Here is a 6000-nt window from a genome sequence, read left to right as displayed (position 1 = left end):
CATGAGCTGTTTATGTATTTTGGAGATTAATCCTTTGTCAGTTGTTTTGTTTGCATTTTCTCCCATTGTGAGGGTTGTTTTTTTAATCTTGTTTATTGTTTCCTTTTCTGTGCAAAAGGTTTTAATTTAAGTCTCATTTGTTTACTTTTGTTTTTATTTCCATTACTCTAGGAGCTGGGTCAAAGAGGATCTTGCTGTGATGTATGTCAAAGAGTGTACTGCCTATGTTTTCCTCTAAGAGCTTTAAATTTTCTGGCATTACATGTAAATCTTTAATCCATTTTGAGTTTATTTTTGTGTGTGCTGTTAGAAAGTGTTCTAGTTTCATTCTTTAACATGTAGTTGTCCAGTTTTCTGAGTATAACTTATTGAAGAGACTATGCTTTCTCCATTGTATGTTTTTGCCTCCTTTGTCAAAGACAAGGTGCCCATAGGTGAGTGGGCATGGAAGTAACCTAGATATCCATCGACAGATGAATGGATACAGATTTTGTGGTACATATATACAATAGAATATTTCTCAGTTATAAGAAAGACTCATTTGAGTCAGTCCTAATCAGGTGAATGAACTTAAAGCCTATTATACAGGGTGAAGTAAGTCAGAATGAGAAAGACAAATACTGTATATTAATGCATGTGTATGGAATCTAGAAAGATGGTACTGATAAACCTATTTTCAGGGCAGCAATGAAGACGGAGACATAGAGAACAGACTTGTGGACCCAGAGGGAGAAGGAGAGGGTGGGAAAGAATAGCATGGAATCATATACATTACCTTATGTAAAATGGATAGCAAGTGGAAGTTTGCTGTGTGACACGGGGAGCTCAACTTGGTGTTCGGTGACAACCTAGAGGTGTGGGATGGGGAGGGAGATGGGATGGGGATTCAGGAGGGAGGGGACATATGTATACCTGTGGCTGATTCATGTTGATGTATGGCAGAAACCAATACAATATTGTAAAGCAATTATCCTCCAATAAAAACAAAATCCGCATTACTGATGCACAAGAAAGGCATTAGCAATCCCACTTTCAGATGAGGGAAACATAGCTTAGGGTATGTGAGTTACCCACCCAAGGTCATGGGGCTGGTGGGTGATAATGTGTGACTCATGTTAGTGTGTTGACTCATCATGCAATGCAGGTCATGGCTTTCTTTTTAATATCACAAAGATGGTCACACCTGTCAGGACTGGGGGAGGTCTTGGGTGGTGGGATCACCTGACTGGGCCATTTGTTTTATAGTCACAGACCTGCTGTTACACTCTAACTCTATCAGTAGTTGTGTGACTTAAGTGTTACTTAACCTCTTGGAACCTCAGTTTCCTCTTCTGTAACCCAGGTCTAATTATAGCTACCTCATGCTGGGTGATTTTGAGATCAAAAAAGATAATGCTGGGTTTCCCAAATTTCATGCCTTTATGGTTTTTGCCAATTATTTAAAATTTGCCATAGGTTGACTTAAAGAAAAAGAAGTAATTGAAAAAAGAAACCATATTACCACCATGAATGAAAAGCCATAAATGGAATATAACTAAGAATCCATAATTTTTTTAGGTAGAAATTCATTTTTTTTGAATCTTTAAAATGACCCATGATTATAACCAGAAGCACATATTCTATAGAAAATACCGAAATGCTGTTTATAAAGTGCCTAGGTCAGAGCTCAGCCCAGAGTAGGTGATCAGTAAATGGTAGCCATTCTCCTCCTGCCCATCTCCTTTCTTCTTGTCCCTGTTTTGGTGCCCATTCTCATCCTTGTCCCTGCCACATTGCTTCAGTCTGCATGGCTGCACTTCTGCCTTTGTTTCCTCTCAGAACATTCTGCAGCTGGCACTATGCCATTCTCCTTGGCCTGTTTGGAAGAGGTTCTGACTATGTCTACCTTTTGTATATCTCTCTATGCACAGAAGGAGACCCTCCAGGAAGGGCTGCCATGAGGAGGTAGCCTTGGCCCCTTGATGATGTGGCATGTGGGACACTGCGCATGAACTATGGCCTGGCTGCTTGTTGCTGTTCTGGCCCTTAAAATTCATCCTGACTCTTTGTACACCGAAGTACACAGCTACCCTTAAGAGACCAGCCTAAGTCACTACTTTTCCAAAAATCAGTTTAAAAAGGAAGAAATGATCTATGAAGTGATTATGAAGTTGGATTTTTCTTTAGTAAGTTTTAAAAATTTATTTTAATTCACATACAATAAAATCCACATTTTTATGTATAGTTATATGAGATTTGATAGATAGAGTCCTATAGTCATCACCACAATCAAGATACAGAATAGTTTGATCATTCACACTGCCCCCCAAAATTCCCTCATGTTACCCCTTGGTAGTTATATCCTGCCCCCATCTTCAACCTTTGGCAATTGTTGATTGTTTTTATGCCTTTAGTTTTGCCTTTTCCAGAAGTTCATATAAATGAAATCATACAATACAGAGTTTTTCTTGAATATTCCTTGTTTCACTTAGCATGATGCATTTGAGATTCATCCATGTCATTACTTCTATCAATAGTCTGTTTTGTTGTTGAATCATATTCCATTGTTATGCTATACCACAACTTTTAAAATTGAACTGTAGTTGACATATTGTGTTAGTTTCAGGTGTATTCCATTAAAGGTAGTTGCAAGATACTGAATATAGTCCTCTGTGCTATATAGTAAATCCTTGTTGCTTATCTATTTTACATGTAGTAGCATGTATCTGTTAATCTCATATTCCTAGTTCATTCCTTCCCCCAACTTTCCCCTTTGGTAACCATAAGTTTGTTTTCTATGTCTGTGAGTCTGTTTCTGTTTTGCATATAGATTCATTTGTATTATTAGATTCCACATATAAGCGGTTTATCCTACTTACTTCACTCAATGTGACTGTCTCTCGATCCATCCATGTTGCTGCAAATGGCCGGCATGATTTCATTCTTTTTCATGGCTGAATGGCTGAGTAATATTCCACTGTGTGTACATGTATGTGTGTGTGTGTACACACACAAATATATATATCACCTCTTCCTTATCCATTCACCTGTTGATGGACACTTAAGTTGCTTCCGTGTCTTATCAGTATCAGTTCAGTCACTCAGTCGTGTCTGACTCTTTGTGACCCCATGGACTGCAGCACGCCAGGCCTCCCTGTCTATCACCAGCTCCCAGTATTCACTCAAACCCATGTCCATTGAATCAGTGATGTCATCCTACCATCTTATCCTCTGTTGTCCCCTTCTCCTCCTGCCTTCTATCTTTCCCAGGATCAGGGGCTTTTCAAATGAGTCAGTTCTTCCCATCAGGTGGCCAAAGTATTGGAGCTTCAGCTTCAGCATCAGTCCTTCCAATGAATATTCAGGACTGATCTCATTTAGGATGGAGTGGTTGGATCTGCCTGCAGTCCAAAGGACTCTCAAGAGTCTTCTCCAACACCACAGTTCAAAAGCATCAGTTCGAATCCGCCCCCGGCTCCGACCCGGCGCCCGCCTGGGGCCGGTCACCTGGCGCCCCAAACGGCCTCGCCCAGGCACCTCGAGCGGAGCGTGGCATGAGGCCTCGCGGGGCCAGAGGAGACCCGCCGAGGCCGCGGCTGCACGCAGGCGCGCGTAAGGCTCAAGATGAAAAATCATGAACCAGATGGTACTATCATCAAGGAGAACTTAATTGATATCATAGCCAGAAAAATTAACCAACTCCCAGAAGCAGAAAGGAATCTGCTTGAAAATGGATCAACATATGTTGGACTTAATGCTGCTCTCTGAGGCCTAATAGCAAATAGTCTTTTTCGACTCATCTTTCGTGTGACACAGGCTCGTATAGCTGCTGGCTTACCAGTGGCAGTAATCCCATTTTTGACAGCAAATGTATCTTACAAAGGTTTTGTAAGTTTGCCTTTGAATACAGGTGATCTGCATTGTGAAACCTGCACCGTAACACGAGGTGGATTGGTTGGTCTTGTTTTCGGTGGCCTGTACCCTGTTTTTTTTGGCTATCCCTGTGAATGGTGGCCTAGCAGCTAGGTATAATTCAGCCCTGCTACCAGGGCTTTAAATTACTGGATTAGGATTTCTAAGCCTTACTTTAGAAAGATGTTATTTCCCATTTTGCTCCAGACTGGGTTTGCTGCATACCTTGGGTCTAGACAATATAAACTACTTATAAAGGCTCTTCAGTTACCAGAACCTGGCCTAGAAATTGAGTGATTGTTAAGCAAATCTGTACACAAAAATAAAACTATTAAAAAAAAAAGCATCATTTCTTCGGCACTCAGCTTTCTTTATAGTCCAACTCTTACATTCATACATGACTACTGGAAAAACCATAGCTTTGACTAGACGGACCTTTGTTGGCAAAGTAATGTCTCTGCTTTTTAATATCCTGTCTAGGTTGGTCATAACTTTCCTTTCAAGGAGTAAGCATCTTTTAATTTCATGGCTGCAATCACCATCTGCAGTGATTTGGGAGCCCCCCAAAATAAAGTCTGTCACTGTTTTCATTGTTTCCCCATCAATTTGCCATGAAGTGATGAGAACAGATGCCATGATCTTAGTTTTCTGAATGTTGAGCTTTAAGCCAGCTTTTTCACTCTTCTCTTTCACTTTCATCAAGGGGCTGTTTAGTTCTTCTTTGCTTTCTGCCATAAAGGTGGTGTCATCTGCATATCTGAGGTTATTGATATGTCTGCTCATGGAAGACATATGAGGTTATATTCCATGTCTTAACTGTTATAAATAGTGCTGCTATGAACATTGAGGTGAATGTATCTTTTTGAATTAGAGTTTTCATCCTTTCCTGATATATGCCCAGGAGTGGGATTGCCGGATCATACTGTAGCTCTACTTTTAGTTTTATAAGGAAACTTCATACTGTTTTCTATAATGGCTTCACCAATTTACATTCCTGCCAACAGTGTAGGTGAGTTCCCTTTTCTTCACACCCTTTCCAGGATCTATTATTTGTAGATTTTTTTTTATGATAGCCACTCTGACTGGTATGAAGTGTTACTTCATTGTCATTGTGATTCGCATTTCTCTAATAACTAGTAGTGTTGAAGATCTTTTTATGAGCCTGTTGTTCATCTATATATCTTCTTTGGAGAAATAATATATTAATACTTAGCTTTTTGCCCATTTTTTGGCTGGGTTTGAGGTGGGTTTTTGAGTTGTTTGAGCTGTTTGTATATTTTGGAAATTAATCCATTGTCAGTTTCATCATTTGTAAATATCTTCTCCCATTCTGTAGGTTGTCTTTTCATTTTGTTTATGGCTTCCTTTGCTATACAAAACCTTATAAATTTGATTAGGTCCCATTTGTTTACTTTTACTTTTAGTTCTTTCACTTCAGGATGCTGATCTAAAAAAGGTTTGTTATAATTTATATCAGAATGTTTTGCCTACGTTCTTTTCTAGAAGCATTATGGTATCATGTCTAACAGTTAAGTCTTTAGGTCATTTTGACTATATTTTTGTATGTGGTGTGAGGGAGTGTTCTAACTTCATTGATATATGGCTGTCCAGCTGTCCCAGCACCACTTACTGAAGAAATTGTCTTTTCTCCATTGTATATTCTTGCTTCCTTTATTGAAGATTAATTGACTGTAAGTGCATGAGTTTATTTCTGGGTTCTCTGTTCCATTCCATTGATCTATATGTCTGTTTTTGTGCCAACACCACACTGTATTGATTACTGTAGCTTTGCATCATTGTCTGAAGTCTGGGAGAGTTTTGTTATTTTTCAAATATTTTCAGCTTTGTTATTTTTCCTCAGGATTGCTTTGGTAGTCCTGGGTCTTTTGTGATTTCATATAAATTTTTATATTATTTGTTCTAGCTCTGTGTGCCACAATTTTTAAATCCATTTCCCAGTTGAAGGACATTTGGAATGTTTCCAGATTATGGTGATTACAAATAAAACTGCCATAAACATTCACATACAGGTTTTTGTGTGAACACAGCTTTTAATTTCACTTTGATAAAGTTAATTATCACTAAATAATTAATAATTTAAATTTATTA

The 6000-nt window shown here is 38.8% G+C and overlaps 1 pseudogene; it reads left to right on the top strand.

Moving 5' to 3' along the window:
- Window positions 1–3566: 3566 nt before the first annotated feature.
- Window positions 3567–4234, top strand: LOC139035511 (transmembrane protein 126A pseudogene; annotated as a pseudogene).
- Window positions 4235–6000: the final 1766 nt, after the last annotated feature.

Source organism: Odocoileus virginianus, chromosome 6 (assembly GCF_023699985.2).
Source record: "Odocoileus virginianus isolate 20LAN1187 ecotype Illinois chromosome 6, Ovbor_1.2, whole genome shotgun sequence".
Classification (NCBI taxonomy): domain Eukaryota; kingdom Metazoa; phylum Chordata; class Mammalia; order Artiodactyla; family Cervidae; genus Odocoileus; species Odocoileus virginianus.
The sequence above is the reverse complement of the archived record's forward strand: the minus strand, read 5'-3'. Positions and strand labels throughout refer to the sequence as shown.